Here is a 20,242-nt window from a genome sequence, read left to right on the forward strand (position 1 = left end):
TACGAAGCCTTTTATACCAAAGGACAGTATTCCTAGAATTTCTACAAATATTATTCTCATTCTTTTACTCCATTTGTTACAAAATTGCATCCGCTTCAAATTCTTACGATGTTATAAATTATTCTTCGACCTTCCTTGCAGACCACTCAGCGCGCAATTGCATCAGGATTAAATTTCCAAGATGAGAATCGTCGAGCGTTCTATGCTACAGAATACAACGGCAATTTAAAAATTTCTGTAGGCTATTTTTCAACCAGTTTGTAAATTACTTGCTACGAAATTGTGTTACGATCGAATTTTATAACCGAAGACTACTTTCAATTCTTTTAAATTATATTTCAACCTTCTTTTCAACGCCAAGTATTAAATACTCTCTGTTAAAAAGCGACATTGTCCTTAGAACTTCCGAAAATTATTACGTATCAAGTTTTTAGACCGCTTAATATAAAATTGCACGAGCCACAAACATTGTTATAATAAAAATTTTCTAAATTATCTTTCTAAAGTATCTTTCCGGGGGATTCGGTGTGCAATTTCATCAGGATCGGATGTTCAAGATGTAAATCGTGGTCGCGTGCAGTATGAAACCACGGCGGGCAATTTTAAGGATGCTTCGTAGAAGTTCTCGTGGTGCAATGTGAATTCTTGAAACGCTCGAAACCATTGGGACACGCCATGCCAGTCGTGAAATCGAGGCGCGGATGCACTCGGCGCAGCAGTTGTGTTTATACATACTTTCTGCAACGGCGATAGTAAACGTCGGCGCGGCCAAGCTTCCATTAACATTCATAGTCGCGACGAGGTTTCATAATGCTCGTGGCTCTCTAGCGACTTCCTAAACACGTGCCGGGATCTCTACGTGACGAGTTTTCGTGAACGAGCTCCGGGGAAGGCCCGATGTGCCCATTAAAATTTATACTCAAACGTTTTCGGCCCGTCTGCCAGGCGTAAATAAACGCAAATAGGGTACAATCGTCCTATTCCCGATAGCGAGCTCGCCATTGAATACTAAAAAGTAATTACGAAATGAAAACCTTGACCACTCCAGAAATCCTCTTCGAAACAATTTTTAAATCTGTATGAAAATACGCGCACAATGTTTAAAATCGAATATTAAATATGATTACTCTTAATCGTTTAATACTAGAAATAACACACAGTCAAAGCGAGTAATTCTATGAATTGATGTTTCTGTGAATTATTGTATATGTGCAGTTATATTTTAGTTAAATTGCTACAATTTTTCTATGTTCCTTAGACTCTGTCTTCAAGCATGATCATTTTTCTTGCCATTCTATTCCGACACAAACGTCACAGGGCCATTCCATGGCCGCTGCTCGGCAATGTTACTATACGAACTCAGCCAGCTATGAATTTTCTCGTATGCTACAAAACTTGTATTACAGTCCACACTCCATTGTATTGTACTGTCTCATAGGACAAGTCGTTCATATACCAGAAAACAGCCCTCAAACTCGAGCCCTCAATCTAGAACCGGGGTGGGAGCAACCTTATCTTCCACAGCCTGCGATAACAATTTTCTTTTGTTATTCTCAGGAGTAGTCATACTCTGGAACTCGTACTTTTATGCGTGTTTCTCTACCATCTCTACCAATGATAATATTTTCTTCAATAAAAGAACTATCCGTCTTTAATGTATACTTAAATATGTTATATTGTACAAAGTTAATTAAAACTAAAATAATATGACAAAGAATAAATAAGTATATGTAATCATGTTTCTATCTGAATGAACGTAAACACAAATAGTGCCAAAAGACTTGGATATTTTTAATAATCGTTCGTTTCTGATCAATTCGATTGGTTTGGTGTTGTGATGAACGATCAATTTGATTCTAGTGCTGATGAATAAATGAATGTATATATTTATACTTCAGTTGGAAGTAAATAAATCCATTTTATTGCAGGCTATATTAATTAAAGTCTATCTCGATATAAATTATAGTATCGAATTTCAAATCTAATGTTAAATTAATAAGGTATGATGAATCCATAAAATGCGTGCATATACTTTTGTAAATACTTATCTCTTGATTCATTCTTACTATAAGAATGTTCTATCACTTTTCAAGGCACCTCGCGTGCATCCTGATAATTCATTACTGAGGCATTAATCCTAATTTCCGCGAGTTCCTGCACGATAACCGTGTTCCCGCGGAGGCGCGTCATTCCTCAAAGAAATGTTCCGTAACGAGTAGCGGTTATCATAGAGACTCGTTCCCATTTCAACGTTAATCGTCCCGACCGTGAAATATTTCTACGCGAATCGCAGAAACGCGCATGAAGACCCGGTGTCGTTCGCAAAGGTTAAACGCGCCTTTCTATTGTGCCGGCATAGTGCGAGGTCAGATTTGAAGAAGGAGCTAACCACAATTTAACCTCGTTATCCACACGCGCTGATACACTGCTGATTAAGAGAAAAGAACGCGTCAATTAACCTACTAACAGACCAATTAAACGGCCCCGGACCTAACGGGGACAATGTCGATGCGCAAGGACCCGCGACGAACTTAATCAACATTTTTCGATGGCGCATCGTTGAGGAAATGAAACGAGAAAATAAAAAAGAAGACCAATTTGGTGCGAGTTTCTAAGGGGTATTGAAAACGCGTTTAAGAAACAGCCATTGGTTCTAAAGTGTCAGCTGTTGAAATTACGATCAGATTACGGCCACTTGCTACTATTTAGTTTAAGACATTCGAGCCTGCTGTATGCAGGATAAAAGCTAAAACTCGACAAGATTGAAACTCGACGCTGACCGAATAGCGTGAACAATCGGTAAGTAAAGTAATTTAAGAAGTCGGTATTGTTTTTATGAAAAATTAACGCGTACGTATGTTCGAGAAATGGACGATTTAATCTTATATTTCTTCGGAAATAATAGCAGGTATTTGTTTATGTAGAGGCGTTTTGTCACATTTTACTCGATTACCGTGTTGCAAAACACCCAAGATTAAAATAACCATTATTTTCTGTCATGTTTTATTCATAATAATGATTATGAATAGCAGTTACGAAGTGGCTAGTATGTAATAACAATTTAGTATGTTTTAAGAAAACAAATAAAGAATTACCACAACATACTTTTTTCACTGATACTTCTTCAAAAATGAAGCATATTGTGTAATTTTATAGAACGATGTATGTACGAGCGATCTAACATAAAATTTAAAACGCTGCTAAGAATTTTCTTCTCGTTAACCGTGGTACTCGATAGTTTTTCTTAAAGTTACTTTTATACCACGGTGTATAGCCTGATTATAAGAGACCGTAAAACGAAGAAGAACGATCGTCGATAATTGGTACGTAAATCGCAATACGAAGACGGAGAATCAAATTGCCGTTTGAGAAGCTGTCGTTGCGCCCCTATACATCGTCATTATGCGTTGGCTAATAATCCGTGATGGACTGCAATTAGCGATCTGATACCGTACGTGGCTCGTACGCGTCTCGTGACACGGTCGTCAAATTAATTAGCCCCTGATTAAGCAACCGATTTTATGACAATCCTTTCGCAGACAACGAATCGAGATAGAATGGTGGTTTTTAGTGTCTCGATGTTACGAATCGAAAACATTACGAAATATCTTAATTTCTTCCAGAAGTGAAGAAGATACCTTCATCTCCTTGATCCATCTGTGTTATTCGTCGGTTTGTTGAATCTCGATAGAAATCGCGAGCAACAAACCGTGATGAAACGATTTAAGATGTTGAGTCTACGAACCGAAGCCATTACGAGATATTTTAATATTTTTTGACCGTGGCATTTCATTTCACTGGGATACTCAGTCCTTATGCACGTTCCTCATTTTTATTTCATCGAGTGTCATTATTTCGCACTTATGATGTATGTCGTGTACTTGAAGATTTAATACGGGCTCATCTAACATTAAACGATACTAAAATATTTCATTGTACTTGTTTGGCTTTTTTAATTGTTCGATGATAGAATTCAAACGTTAATTCGCGATTAACGTCACTGAAGGGTTAAGAAGACCATAAGATGTCTTTATGCTATCTGAACATACGCAAAGGATATCTTATCTTTATCCATTTTATCCGTTTAAGAGAATTATTTGAGATCGAAAAGGGTTAATCCGCCCGAAAAGCCAGCAAGAGGAATTTTTCAGTTCCTCGATTCTCCTCTTATTTGTCGATTTGTCTATATTCAATAGGGATCATGTATCCCTTTCTTTGTCCTTTATTCTTAAGTTCGTTCTTCCGTAATGCTTTGCGAAAATCATCGGTTTCCGAGTTCACGAATGATTCCACCTATAGACTCGCTGCTTGATTCCGCGGTAATTTAATTTATGTCTTTCCTGGCTTGTTCAGTTGCAGGCGTTCGCGCAGTTTTAACAAGCGGGCGTAGCAGAGCTTTGCAGGAAATGGAGGATGATTAAGGGGAGCAGAAGAAGAAGCGAGTTCGTCAGCCTGGAATTTGGTTGTTACCGCTGCCATGGGAAAGGCTGTTCGCTTTCGAGTGTGCCACGACTAACGATTTCTCATTATTATCCCGCGTATCGTCCATTCTCACGCTGATCCGAACAAATCCTTCCTCCCCATTTCGCTATATTCTATCTCTTCGTACTTTATTCCTGAATCGAGAACGAAATTAAAGTACAGTAGTCCTGTCGACGAAAGAGGAACTGGTAAGGAAGAAGGTACCCGACCAGGGGTAAGGATCGAACACTTGGATATTCAACTATTTATCGAGGATATTCGAAGACGCGTTGATCTAACAAGTAGATTGGTTGACCAAACAAAGTTTTTGTCTAGGGCTGAACGCGTAGAAATCGTACGAACTACTGTTAATCGACTCGTAGGGTGCGAATGCCGAGCGAATTGGAGCGAATCGTAATTGGCCGGCGGTTTTTGCGCGATTTATGTCTCTTAATAAACTGCCCCGCGTATTCATAATCCACCGTGTTATTTGCGAGGCGCGCGAGACCGCTTTTTGCCCCGGTTCGTTTCGGGACGCGAGCACGGCGTAGACGTTGTCGATGATGTACAGTTACTCAATCGCGGAAAGAGAGAAGAAGCCAGCGGCCTTCGAGGCACGTACAGAAGGCATCGATGCGTGTTTTGCTTGCCACTGTTCGCCAAACGACGACAGCGGCGGTGGCGGCGGCGGCGACGACGTCGACACTCGGGAACGCGTTATCTCGGATACAAAGACAACGACGACGACACCGACGATCGACGGCGAATCGAACGATAAATCGTCGATTATCGGCGAACCACGTAGGCCACCGCTGCTAATTCGAGTCGCAGTGGACGACGGTTTGCTGACAATAATTAAAATTCTTGCGAAGCCAACGATATCGAACATCTCGGCTCGTCATTCACGATCCACGCAGTCCTCTCTTTCGCATCGATTAAGCGCGGAATCACCGTCCATTAATTCTATTCATAGAGAGTCGCGGAGACCAGTTTCTCGTACACCGAACGCGACCTGAACGCGTACGAATCTGCCACGCGGGCACTAAGCTCGCTACGACCAGGTATCGGAGCTTGCTTGCCTGATACCAGATAGCACGCCCGGCTAATAAACTGTTTCGCGATCTCTGGCTACCGAGGCCATTTGCCCGTTAAACGACCTGTTCCAACTATGACGATTTTTGGAGATTCTGTTAGAGAAATTATAGTTGCCTTATTTTTGTTACATTGCTTGAGTTCTACGGTAGCTATTGGGATGTTTTACATTTTTCCAGTCGAGTAACTGCATTATGAATTGACCGTGACCAATGTAAGTTTAAATTTTAGATTATAGACTTTAGATTATAAAAGAGAAAATTAGGAAAGCAAACGATTGAAAATTAAAAAAATCCCGAAGAGGAATCCTTGCAATCTTTTCAACTGAGGATCTCTAATTGCCATGGAACTTTGCTCACTCGTACACTTTGTGATTCTATTTACAAAAATAACCAGCTATCGGATATTGCAGTATCGGATACTCAAATATCTGCATTCCTTTTATCAATGAATCATTCTCCACATTCCCTAAAACGCGTCTCTATTACTCTAGCCTGGCAAAACGAAAATAAAGGTACTCCCAACGATCTTTAATTCCCGTTACGCGTACACTAATATAATTACCACAAGACAGAACCAGTTATTGAACGCGAACGGAAAAAGAGAAAAATAATCGGGCACGCGTGTTCCCTCGTGCTCACAATAAGCTCGCGAAGGATCTTACGTATGTCGAACCTGTGAAATTTCAAGATTGACCAGGATGTCGTTCATTAACGGGGGCTCCCATTAAATGGAGACGTTTTATTGATCAATAAATTCTTCTAGATGATAGAAGACGAAGCGAACAAGTCGGCTACGCAACGATCTTCGTGAAACGGTGGCCCCTCTGCGGGTGGAACGCACGATAACTCGGCGTTTTTGCCGCGATAGGCGCGAAATCAAGCCATCGGGATCCCGTTGCACCGCGACGGAAAAAGGAAGAATGCGCCGCAGATTTCGCCGTGAGATAACGCCCTGGTAACTTCCTATAAAACGGTGGCGATCGATGGCGGGCGCCCCGACGACGTCATTCGATCGATCAGGAATGATCGAGGACGACGATCGGTGAATACGAGGATCAACCTGTCCATAGAAATGTCCGCGCTTGATTTGCTAGCTTTCGCTTCGTTGGACCGACAGGATTCCCTGTTTTTGTGCATCTTTTATCGCATAGGCCGAGTTTCTGGAATTTCAGAGTTCGTCTAATTTAGATGGATAGATGTATTTTATAGGCTGAGTCTTTGGGGGTTCAGAATTTATCTAGTTTAGTTGTATAAATACCTACGTTCATGTTTAAAAGTTTTTATGTGCTTTATCGCTGGACGAAACAAAAAAATTGGAGATAATAAATTCTTTCGCGTTTGATACTGATGGATGTAGAAATAACGAAACAAATCTTATCGAGGAAATTACATAATAATTATGGTCGGCAGCGTATAAAGTATAAATTTAGAATATCTTTCCATATAAATAGAACTCGACGCAGGCTTTCAATGCGAAATGTAGAGTGTCACGCTACTGGACGTCCAAACGCATAGATCAGCAACGAATCAGCAATTTATTATACACAATTAAACTAATAGCATTTATTTTATTCGTAGTAACAACGCTACGGTACATCGAACGGGTCGATAATGACAATACTCGGCTACTGGAACGAGCAAGGAGAAACGCCGGGTCACGATACGACACGCCAATTGAAACTGATAGCTCGCTTCAAGACAGAGGCAAATTTACTGTGTATCCAGTATTATCTATAAACGTGCATGTCTACCACTTTTCTTTCGACTCCCCCGAGCTAGACTTTCGTATTTAATGCCGGTTTCACACCGATGGGAACATAAATTTACTCTCGTCCCTGTGTAATTAGTTCGAAAGTCGATGAACAATTTACCAAACGACAACGAGCGCGTTTAACTTTCCTCTTTTGCTTGCCAGCCATTGCCAATCATCTTCCGAGTTCACCCGAGGCGTTACTTTTCTACGCTTTCTTCTTTCTTCGACATCGAAATCGAGGTTTAATACAATTTCCACGTTTTATCGATCGAGATAATCTTCGACGTTAATCTTCGATTTCAATCTAGTCTTTCAAAAGTTGGACGTTATCGCAGGATGTTATCTTTAGTTTTGATATATCTATATAAGATGCTACATGGAGTCACGAGCGTTTCCGAGCAGCATGTAAAATAAATGTACGATCGGAACACGGAAGATGAAAGTGGAATTCTATGAGGACAGAGAAGATTGCAGTTCGTAGCAACATGTTGCTGCCTTTGATCTCTGCCGCTCTTCTAGTCCAAGCTTTTCGATTTATCACGTGCTATATACATATCTATATTCTACCTGTATTCGTACACGAATTTAAAAAACCTGGCCATCGTACTCTTACTAGTACAATACCTTCAAACGTAACTGTGAACCTAGCACAAAACTCGGAAGACCGATCTTCAAAATATTTTGTATATCGCATACGATATGGTAAATGTACAAATATCGGTGTACCTACACTCGTTTCCTGTTTGTAAAAAATTAATGAATCTCAGAAGCACGAGGATATAAGAACGTCAGTATGGACCAGGCCTAAGGGCAGGACGAGCGATTAACGGCCAATGAAGAAGTATTACGGAAGTATGACAACGGTAATAGATAACTGGAAACGAGCAGGCTGACGATACAGGACGTATCACGACGACTTTTCGATCGAAGTCACGTTCGGCGTCGTTACGGTATTCGAGTGGCCACGGGTAACGTGGAAATCGTAGTAGCATCGGCCATCAAGGACTCGTAACTGGTAGCAGAATTGCTCGGGCTTTATCGCGTCCGTATGCCGCGTGCAATTGCTTTCACGGATAAAATCAGTCCTCTCTTTCGCTTTCTCTCTTTTTTCCTTGATAATCTTCCACGTTTTTCCCTCCTGTCTGCTACAAGATAAGCGAACGAGAAGATTGCGTCGTAAAGGACAAAACGTCTAGCCGATACCTCCGGTATGCCATTCTATTCTGCTTTTACTTTTACGAGACACATCGTCGCTCTTCCGTCTTATTAACCTGACCAATAGTTTAGTATTTATATAGCTACTTTTCCATTGTGATTCTCTTCGTGTGTCGTATTTTTAACAGAAGCGAAGCGACAAGTGAAAAGAGAAAAAAGGCAGAGGATATGGGAAACAGATAAAGAAATTAGCGAAAACAATCATTATGTTGAAGAGATCGATAGCTCAGGTTAACCAGTCTTCTTCGGTTAACGAGTTAAAGAGAGAGAAAAAAGGTAGGCTGTTAAGACTATAACCAGAGATCCTCGTTTCACCAAAAATGTCTCGTCGTTCGAACCACATAAACTCTACCTTGTCGTTGATTTTACAGTTAAATAAATCATACATTTTCTAGCCATGCTTCGATCAAAAACAAGAATCACTATATCACCAACGAACAATCAAATATTGTACCTAAAGCTGTACGTAAAACTGTGAAACTCCACCTAAAACCTATCTACATCTCCACTAGTAGATATATCGACCACAAATTAGCCCTGTTGAAAATAGAATAGTATATCGATCACATTCGACTATTATAGCACCAGAAGAAGAGAAGGTTAACGACACCTAAAAAGGAGGAAACAGTGGCGAAGGCGAGGGTAATCGCGGCCGATTCATCGAATTCCGTCCGGTTCGCAGCTTGTGTTCCGTCTTTGCTGCGGATGAAGTTGTACCAAGGCGAGAAACGATGGATCGGCACGTTGGCGCGCGCGCGCGCGAGAAAGAGAGAAAGAGAGAGAGAGAGAGTATTGAGCTTCGATCAGCAGCGCGAGGAACGAACACGATTTTCTGAAGAAAGCACGGAAGAATGAGAGACACGCGGAAGAAGTACCTGGATCTCCCGTGGGATCAGACTGGTCCGTGACTGGTCAGTCCTCGTAATTACTTCATCCGCGCTCGCTCCGAATCCTGGTATCCCGATGGCTGGTTGCTTCGATTCCCGCTGCCCGATGACCCGCGGATCGCCATGTCACTCGCCATTCTGAAACACCTCTACCGCCCCAAATTTTTCACCAATTCCTTCCTTCGTTTCTAGATGAGTCTCTCTTTAGTCCTTTCACACATTCACATGTCCTAATCACATGTCCATTTTGAAGGATCGTTGAAATTGTCTGATCAATGTCGGACCTAGAAGGTCGAACATTTGGTACACATTCGGATTTGCTTTCTGGTGAATCACTGGTGACGTAGAAAGGTTTGGTCCAGATATATCGGATCAGAGGAACCGCTGATTGATGCGAGAATCGCTTCCTCTCTAAGGAGAGGCCTATGACTCAGACGGATAGAATTCGAGATCCACGCCGATGAACCGTTGTATTTAATTTCCGGGGGGTCGAGAACGGTTTCTGTCTTCGTTAGATCGCAGTAGATCGAGTTCCGACGGCTGCCTCGAGGAATCCTTCGCGAAAACGGTCGTTCGATATCATCACAAATATTGTATAACTCCGGGTCAAGAATCTTCCATATAAAATTCCAACGATTATATCTGTTCTCTCTCTTTTTTGCCAATTAAACTGATCCAGTTACGGGTCACGAATTGAATTCTCTAGGTATCACTATATAATTCGATAGGAAACTAAATAGGTTCTCGAAAGAAATTGAAATTGGCCAAGTTGGTGTGCACCAGTTTAAAGGACGACTGGATGACCTGGTGCATCGAGTTGGTCCAGGCGACGATCCCCAGATGGAAGGAAGGAATCCCGGAGGATTCGATTGGTCTACGAGAGATCGAACGACCGAGTAGTCGAGGTTTAACCGTGACGGACGCCGGCCTGGCACTGAACGGCTTAACCGGTATACAACCACTGACCATCACCATCGTAGCCATCATCGGCCTTCCTCGTCTCGTTCCTCCTGGCTGCTTCGTTCCTCTCTCTCGTTCCACCGGCCCTCTTTTCTCCTTCTCCTTCTCCCTTCTTCGTTCACCCTCTTCTTTTCTACCGCTAACTACTATCGCCACCGTCACTCGTCCTTCTTCCAGCGCCGATCCTCTTAGGCCGTCGCGGCGTCTTCGGCTATTCAAGGTCATCCGGGGAAATATGTCAAAATCGACCCGGCATGCGCTCCCGTTCGACTCGGCGCTCCAGTCAGCTGGACTCGATACACTTTCGTGTGTTCGTGAATTGGGCTATACGATTGTTTCCCGAACGGTACTTTCCACTCGTCAACAGTCAAAGATAGTTAAAATTAGGATGAACAGAGTCGATATGTGAATTTTCTCTACGTGATCGTAAACGGTACTTTTGAATTACGAAAAGTCACTGGTAACTAGAATTAGTCTGGACAGAGTTGTTACGTGATTTCGCTGTTCTTTCGTTAAATGGTGTTTATCGATGGACGCGTCGAATCATACCTTTTTTATTAAACAAAGACAACTAAAATTAGAACGAACGGGGCTGATACAAGCTGATAAGAATAAAGAGAATTGACGGATAGGAATAAAACTGACAGCAATAAAAGTGCTAGAGAATTCTCGCATAATAAAAAATGACAATAAAAAGCTAAACTACAATTTATCGAGTATAATCGCTTTTGTAGTAATGATATGATATATGGTTTCAAGAACGTGACAGATCTGACGATTTGTATACAGGCTCTCGTTCGTTTTTCTTTCTCATTAATAGTTCGACGAAAGGAGGTTCCAACAAGTAGTCCACATATTTAGCCACCAGCGATATACAAACCGACGACGTTGCGGCTTGACAAAAAGCAACGGTAGAAATTTAACAGATGTTCCAGCAGATAAACTCGTCGTTGCGTTACGCTGGTCCTAGGATCCGACAGCGTGACGTATCGAAACGGTCGCCTGATTCGTATACGAATTCCACCCGTGTCTCGAAGAATGGATCGTATATACACGAAACTTGCCTCTCGTCTATCTACCTAGTAAACGTACTCTACTCTCAGAACTAGGCCGAACGCTTCTCATTGTGCTCGATGCTCATCTCTCGAGGGGAGCGAAGGATCGCATTTGCATTTCGCGCGCGTGAATTATTCGCGCGGTCATCTATCAAAATCACGTCCAGCGCGTGTCAGTCTTCGCTTCCTCGAGGATCGAACGATGATAACGAGGCCAGCTCGCAGCGGTACGCTTCGCGAAACGATAGGATGTGGTGGCTCGAAACGCGTTCAGAAAGCAAGAAAGCGGATTGCTGGGCTCGAGGGGACACGGAACGCGGTAGGCGAGAAGAAACGAAACGGCGCAACGGAGAAAACATGCAGCCGCCAGCCCGTGACGCAATTAACGACGAAATTATTTCCACTAATTGCGAGGCAACTCGCGCATCGGCCGCGGCGTCGCGGCCACCGGCCCTTCCCCACCTGCTCAACACGTTTTGCGAACCGTACGATGCGAAATTTTTTGCGCGCAGCTCGACGCAAGCTGGAATCTGGATACGTGCACCCAAGTGTATCGTTTTAGATTGTATACATATGTATATATACGAAAGCTTTTGAAAAGCCTTGGGTAAAAGGGCGAGTAAGCGGTAACACGCAGTTTGAAATGTAATTTCAGTTAATTGGAACTTTGTTTTGTTTTCTGTGAGGGCTGTTTGAATAGGTATTTCGGAATTGAGAGGTTTAAAGGGAGAATGGTACAAAGGATGGTATATAAAATGTATAATTTCAGCAGGAACAAGAACTTAACTTTCATTGTTTGTTTCAAGCAAATTCCTAACAATAACTCTGCTGTCAAGGCCATTACTGTGCCACTTTGGCCTAAGACACATCCATTATATGTATTTGTTATACAAATTTGAAAGCTCTCTAGACAAATACAGTTCTTCCTTATACCTGTTTCATAAAAAAAAAAAAAAAACACTTGCTACTTTACTACATACTTACTACTACGTTATTATCTAAACCAATAACAGAACAACCTAAAAATATGCAATAAAACAAATTCGTAGTATACGTAGGAATTCAGCATACTCTTCGTTTCTACACTATACAGAATAAGAGTAAAGAGTAAAAATTTAATTGCAGTAAAATTCATGCACAAGTGTGCACATAATTTCTCACTGTACTCTGTAAATTTATACACTATGTCCCACGCGTACTGAAGCAATTTTTCCCTCCTGCGTTACACGAAACGTGTAACATTCCGCGAGTGTTCTGTTATCTAACAGAAGCAGGCTCCTACTCTAAATGAATTGTTACAAAAATGGCGACACGGTGAAATTAATTCATGTTCACGGGCGGTGGTAACGCGGTTCATGTAAACGCGGTGGTAGCACCAGCTGAGCGCGAGTGCAGATTAGCGGTAACTCTCCCGTGGCGTGGAGGAAGTGCTGTGGCCCATTCAAGTAAAGGCCAGTTTGCACGTGAGCTTTCTTCTGTTTTTCGTATCTCGCAGTGTATCTCGCAGACAGCTGTCTGACCGAGAAAAATTCGACCCATCATTTTAGTCATATTCTACCGCTTAATTTTTGTCTATTTTACCTTACCTTCTAAGCGCTTAAGTATTTTTAATTAGAATATTAAGATAACGCGTGCATAAAAGTCGATGATTCATATTATATCTACGAATACCATATTTACTATATTTATTATTCATGTTATATTTCTCTCCAGTCTATCGTACATTGTTATTTGTTCGACAATGGAATAGGTACGAAGTAAAGCGGAAGAAAAACGACGCGAGAGCTGGAGGAAGGAAAAGATGGAAAAGAAGTAAAGAAAGAAAGAGGAAGAGGAGTAGAAGGCAGAGGCGGGTATCGAGAAAGTTATCGTTCGATAAGACAACTCGTATAATGAGAGTACCGGCTCTGAACCTGATGGTCGAGCTGTTTCCTTTTTGCTGAAAAAAGAGAGCTATTTCGCTTCTTACCGCTCCAATGATACCAGCCTATATTAATTAATTCGAAGCGCACCGACGCGTGACGGCGAAACGCCGCGATCAAAATGGAGCAATCTGAAGGAACGGGACGAAAACCGACGGGAAAAGCGACCGAGAGAATCCGTTTGTTGCTCGATCGTCCGTGCCACGTGAACACGTTTCATTATGAACAACGGCGTTTAATTTCCACCACGTGCGCATGGCTGACCGAACTTTAGTTACACGCTGGTATTTGGCAAACGTGATTTTGGTTTAATTAAAACTAGAATAAACGGCAAATATATATGGCACTGTTTAAAGTTTAAAAAATATACAAAAATGATACTGTTAAAAATATGAACTACCCGGATAGTTAGTTTCGACAAGATGTAATTCAACTAGAAAGTCATAGATGAGCTAATCGATATGCATTGATCGTAATGAATCTAAAAGTTCACGATATTTACGATCGATTGCTTAAATACTAGAAGCTGATTCCAGCAAAGAATATAGTTTCTCGAGGAATTTATTGGTATCTGCACGGTAATGTTCGCGGATTGAAAAGTGCCATAACGTTACTTCTTTCCTAAGAAACTGTAGAGGATGCCCAGAAGACTCGACCTTAACAAAAACTGTCATTTCCTCCAAGTTGGTCCATCTCTCACACTCGTGGTTCGCGATCCGTTCTTCTTCGGTTTCCAATCGATCACCGGCGGATAGAACAATCGATCTGCCGCTGAGAAATGGTGAAAAACTTGAGGAGAATCGAGCTGTAGCCAATTGAACGGAGCCGAGTGACGAGAGGCTGCAACGGGCGGCCGTTACTCCAGAGAAATACCACGAAACACGCGAGAGATGAGCTGGCAGAATAGAAAAAGTGGCGAAACGCAGAGAAAGAGAGTAGAAGGATAGGAGGGCAGAACGATACGATGATCGATCTATCGACAGAAGCAGGAATGTTATCCCTCCTCTATCGACCGGCACGTACCCAGCACTCTCTAATGACACGGCACCGTCCATCTTTCCGCCTTCTCGCGTCCCTGCTAACTCGTCTGGAGCTTCCGTCCATCGTATCCTCCTCATTCAGCCACCTATCTTGCCTCGATCTTTTTTCGAGGCCTCGGTCGATCCATGATATTCGGTTCCACCTTCTGTTTCTCTATCAACGCTCTACATATTGCATCCGCGGCATATGAAATGAATTTTCTGTCAGATTTGAATCGAATCAATGTCTGTTATTCTTTGTCTCGTCGTTAATTGTGCCAATTAGAAGCGAAACTCATCGAGTACATTTCCCGAAGATTTCTTAATTTCAGTATCACGATATCTGATTAATGTTCATGTTTTTAGAACCAGATAATTTCACTTCGACTTCGTAATAATCAGTGTAATAATAATCATGAAAATTAACTGAATATATACCGTTTTGAAGAAACTATTTGTAGAATTGTATTTGAACAAAAAGATAGTGAAAATTTGGAAGTATTCTTGACAAGAGGAGATCGCGAGTAACATTGTACGCTTCTTCCAATCTGCTTTAAAATTTCCGTAACGATACATATATATTAATTATTAATCAGCGTGTTACTACAAGTCTCGTATAGTTCGAGTGAAAACGTGATCGATAATAAGCTTCGAGCCGATAGAGTTTCTCCTCGAATCAGTCGTTAGAGCTTTCCTTTTTTCTTCTTTCTTCGTATTCCAGGCTAACTATCGAATCTTGTAGATCCGAAGACAACGATCGCTCGATTACGATCTAGCAGCTTAGCAGGCTAGCTTAGCTACGCGATGCCGGATAAATTAAAATGGATCTCTATCGAGGGCGATAGCACCGACAAGATCAGCAGTAGAATCTCTATGCGAGACTTAGGCGTGGTTGATGCACCGAGAGCATCGTTAAGATTCACGACTAATTGCTAGAATCTCTTAGTCAAGCCATAACAAGGAGATATTCTAGGTTAGCCGGCCGGCTTACATTCTGCGTCTGAAAGCGCGTATCTGTTACCCGTCGGACATCCGATGCGAATATTCGAATCGACCAGCCGATACAGCATCGAATTTCGAGGTTACTTGGCCGCGTCCCGCCATCGATATATTCAATTATATCGCGGCGAACGGATCGATCTCGGCCGACTGACAATACCACGGACCGCATTCTCCTCTTGCCTCGTATACTTTCACGCGAATGTTAATGTCGGGTCGTACTGTTGCACTTGTCAGATTTATTCAAACTATGTGCGAGACTTTGTGCTTCTGTTATCCATCCCATTATAATATGTATTTCCAACTTGTGGATGGTTTAAAAAGAAGATAAAAGTATAGAACCGATAGTTGTGAAATTTAGATTTTGTAGACACTAAGAAGTGCAAATTTTTATTTGCGACAACTACGAATACTATTAAACTTTGATATAGTATGCTCTCAAATTAACATTAAAGCTGTAATAATACTGTAAAATATAAAACTATAATAACTATACGTTAAAACTGCAAACTATATCAGAATTATAAATGCTTAGTCTGCGGAAGAATTGGTAGAAAATTCAAAGGTGCAGAAAGGTACAGAATAACGCGCGATATAACTTCTTCAAAATTCCAAGAACTCAAGGAACCCGTACATATTGCAATCTCCTCACGATTCATAACCAAAAGCTGACGCACGAATAAAAGAAGAAAACCTCCTCTCCTGTCTGTCCCCGATGTGCAGGAGAAAAACGGGAGCATCGCGTCAACCGGTGGCACGACCAGCACGAAATTCCAATTTTACTTTCCGACAGCGGGTACCCAGGCCGGAACGCGGACAGAGGGTATCCGGGCCAAATTTGAATGAGTTGGTGTAGGGAGTCTGGGCTCGCAGGCCCGTAATTAAAGCAACGTACGCGAGTTGGGGCCCTGGGACGCGCGATACATCAACGTGTCCGAGTGATTACGGTGCTGGTAGCGAAAGGCTGGCCCTATCGTGAATTAAATCTTATTCTCAAGCAGGCTGTAAAGGGTAGACCAGTATCTGGGGGGGCTTGTTTTTCCTGCTAAGTGTATACACAGCCGCCTGGTGTCCCATCCTCTTGCACGGTATCTCCGGAATGAACGTTTTTAAAGGGCCACGCCGTCTAATCGAGTGAAAGTGGCGAGGTAAAGAGAACGCGCCGAAAATTAGTTTTCGATTAACTTTTTCGTGGCAGCCAGTCAGCCAGGCTGGTTGCTCGTGCACCGTGGAAATACCTGAAATGATGATAGTGCCGAGCAGACGCATGATTTGCATGATTCCTCGGTAAATCTGTCGGACTCGATTTGACGGAACGCGGCGAGCTTCGTGAACGATCGCGAGATTGCTGAACCGAATAAACCGGCTTTCTTTTTCCCTTTATACACCGACGTGTTTTTATTTAGAAACTTCGCTTTAAACGATATACGCTATCGATCAGAAATTTCGAATCACTTTTTTAATTGTAGTTGCATCGAATCTTCTGTTCATTTTGTTATTAATTTGGAATTAATGTTGTTCGATATCGATGATGATATTATTCTGTATTAATTTTTCACTCGTCAGATATATGCCATTGATATCATAACTTAGATATGAAATAACGGAATGCTAACCTAGCTTTCTTTTAAATTCATTGAGTTTTAGAGAGCATATAGCAATTCCATACTCAGATATTTAGATAATATTAACGTTATAATTTAGAAATTATGCTTCCTTATCCTGGAACGCAAAACCTCGCAAGTTCTGATCAGCGTGAATTAATTAACGAAGATTTCAACGAAAACGAAAAGTAGGGCAGTTCGGCTGGATTTCCTCGGGAATTTTACAAAGTTTATGTAGGATAAATTCCTCGATCAACGAGATTGAACGTAAGACAAGATAAGGGAGAAAATTCGCGGGTGATGATAAGTTTCGTGGGAAAACTCTCACGATCGGTAGTCGACGTTGCACTGGAACATCGTTACAGAGTAAACGTTTAATTTGTATCGATGCTTATCGACGCGCTATCAGTGCAACTATCGCGCCAATGGGTAGCAGCTTTAATTGCGGAACAAGTGATACACGTTTTGTAGAACATGCTACCTGCCTTTATCACCGTTTCTATGATACATCGTGTGGCAATCTTCGTTTAAACCGTGCTCGAAACCCTCTGTAACGATCGTTTGCTATTTGGAATTACCGTCGATAGTATTAAAATTGAAATACCATCCACGAGATTCGACGCAAACGTTCTATCGGTATTCGTTTGAAAATCGAATACAGCAAAATCAATTAGATTCGGAGTTGCGATTAGAAATGTACAGTATGCGATTAGTATGTACAGAAATTATTAGATAGAGTATACAAGTTAAAAGAGGTAAAAAGGTATTCAAAGATTCGTAGAAGCTGCATGCCTCATTTTACAAAACGATTTATGGTACTCTCTTTCTTTACACGAGATTAAGCAAAACTTTCTTATTGAATCATTACACTCGAGGCTGATCCAGCGTGATTTCTCTGCTGATGAATTTCATTCTTTTCCCACTCTTACTTTCATGTTTGTTTGCTCATTCCGATCATCGATCTCGATTAACATCGCTTCGACTTCCTTTTCACCCACGTAAAAGTACGCTACAATCGTCGTTTTCTATAAACTTCTCTATTTCATTGTTTACGTACACAACTGATATTTCATTCGATATTCTCAAAGATCAAATATTTGATTCTCATTTATCATAAGGAGGTAGGTATCATAAAATCAAATTACCAATAATAATAAAATTTATAACTTCATCGCTCTTCTCCAATTTTCAATTTCTGAAGTTGATCGATGTAGCTTTCATCCGACAATTCGGCGACAAATTCAGTCGCTAAAATTCATATCAGAGTTCGTCGTGCGGATCGATTCACCGACTCGGTTCGATTTTAATTAATCGAGTGGTGAATAGCTGCGCGTTTCGATAATTAATCGCGCGCATTCGACGGGGCGCGTCGCTGAAAATCGATACCCGAGGCGAACAGCCTTCGAAAGCGTGCACGCGCGTGCACCGCAGGAATACCGGACGAGTAAGTCGCTTACCGTTACCGTTAATCGATGTCTCCGAGCGTTACGTTTTACTCTTACTAATCCCCCAACGAAAGTCCACGACGACGTGCACGAACCACGAGGTAGATAAACTCTTAGCCGAGCGGGCAATTACCGGATCCCCTTCTCGTCCTTTGCCATCGAGTTAATAACTCACGTTTTAAGAGGCGGCCTAGCCTCTGCATAGAACAGTTCGTTAATTGCTTTTCACCAGCGTTTTCACGGTATTCTGCTTCCCCTTTTCTCTATGTATGATCACTCTTTGTGATCCTAGATCGGATCCTTGTTAGCTTAGAATCGTATTTAAAAAACTGATTATTATCATACTTGATAGCTACAAGTTTATGTTTATTTTTTACTTAGTTCACCAAGTTTTTAGTGACGTATTTGATGCAAATATCGACACTTGCGAAACAATTTTTCATTTCGATTTTTTTAGTAGATACAAATTTTTAGCGTCGATAGCTGTAAAGAGATCGTCGAAACTAAACACAGATATCTAAGAAACGAAAGCTCATTTGGTAATGTTGAAGTGGTTACCACTTCTAAGAAAACTCTACATCTGGTCTTTTTTAGTTTTCTCAAGCACTGAAGCCATCGACAGCGTGTAGACAAAAGACTGCGACGAAGTCAGGCCATAAACAGTAGACAGGCGATGTTGGCTTCGGGGTTTTTCAGTTATTAGGTAACACAGCTAGCGTGCGGATCTGGACCAGCTCAAATTGTATTTTTACTTATTACACTTCTATTTAAATATATTTTCTACCTTACAATTTATCCACGTGTTTTCTCTGTTTACACACCGAATAACCTCAACAGGTAAAATCCTATCAACGTTTTGCAATGCTCGATGAACTCTACAATTCGTACCTAGTGTAATTCCAAAAATGATTTTCATACTCATACTTCTCCCTGCTCGGAATTAATTAATGTAAGCCATGGCTTATATGGCTTACGATATAAGATCATCGGTAATCGAGAAGAAAACGACAAAATTCCTACAAATTCTCGAGAAACTCGCAGTTTAGCGAACGCCAATGTCACGTGGCAGCTTCACCTCTCGCCTATTCCATGGCGAAACGAAGCTAAACCAGAGGAATTTGGCTTAAAATCGCAGCTAACGAATCGTCCACGTTCCATACAGAAGCTGAAGAGTCGCATTTAGAGCAAAGTACGGAGAATGTCGAAAACGTGGCTGTTTAACCCTCTGAATTGGAGAGGAAATGTCGCGATATCGAGGTAACGACCCGAGTCTAAATAATCAGCGTCGAGGCAGAGAGTTCTCTCGACGAGATTTCACGGAAGTCGTTTCTCCGGCGAGCTTTTAATTACGAGCGTGGTAGCTGAACGCCATGACGACCCTTTCCCTCGATACGATTATCGTCCGAGACGACTTTCGGGAAAGACTGGCCTCTCTCTGCGACGAAATTATATTACACGAGAAACGAATATACAGCTTCGTCCCGAATTCGAGTCGGGACCCCGTCTCTTCTTCGACGATTATACGATCGCTTAAAACTGATGGTTTACGGCCGAAAATCGTTCCACATGCGGATGGCGAGAGTTCTGGGCAAAAGTTGTCGAGGGTCCTCCGCGGTGAAATGATTCGAAGTGGCGTAGGACCGTGTTCATGACCGACTTCGACAGTTGATGGCCTCTCGCCACGAAATTACGCGTAATAACACGGTATTGCTGCCATTAAGCGGAAGCTGGCTGGGCGGTTACGCGTTGGTGAGACGCGAACTGTGTTTGGCACGTTCTTACGCTTCGAAGATTTATTTTCCCACATTTATCTTCTTTGTGCGCGAGC

General features: G+C 41.8%; 1 protein-coding gene across 7 annotated transcripts in view; it reads right to left on the reverse strand.

Moving 5' to 3' along the window:
- The window catches only part of LOC126869909 (serine proteinase stubble-like), a 77,199-nt gene that overhangs the window by 17,629 nt on the left and 39,328 nt on the right, over nt 1-20,242 (reverse strand). The window contains exon 1 of one of the 7 annotated variants that reach the window (XM_050627089.1): nt 9,399-10,593. The exons of 5 other annotated variants lie outside the window; for them this stretch is intronic. The gene's annotated coding sequence lies outside the window, so the exon portion shown is untranslated. Of the gene's footprint in view, nt 1-9,398; nt 10,594-20,242 lie in introns of those variants that run through there. One more of the 7 variants, XM_050627087.1, reaches the window with a different exon arrangement.

The sequence above is a fragment of the Bombus huntii genome, chromosome 10 (genome assembly GCF_024542735.1).
Source record: "Bombus huntii isolate Logan2020A chromosome 10, iyBomHunt1.1, whole genome shotgun sequence".
Lineage (NCBI taxonomy): Eukaryota > Metazoa > Arthropoda > Insecta > Hymenoptera > Apidae > Bombus > Bombus huntii.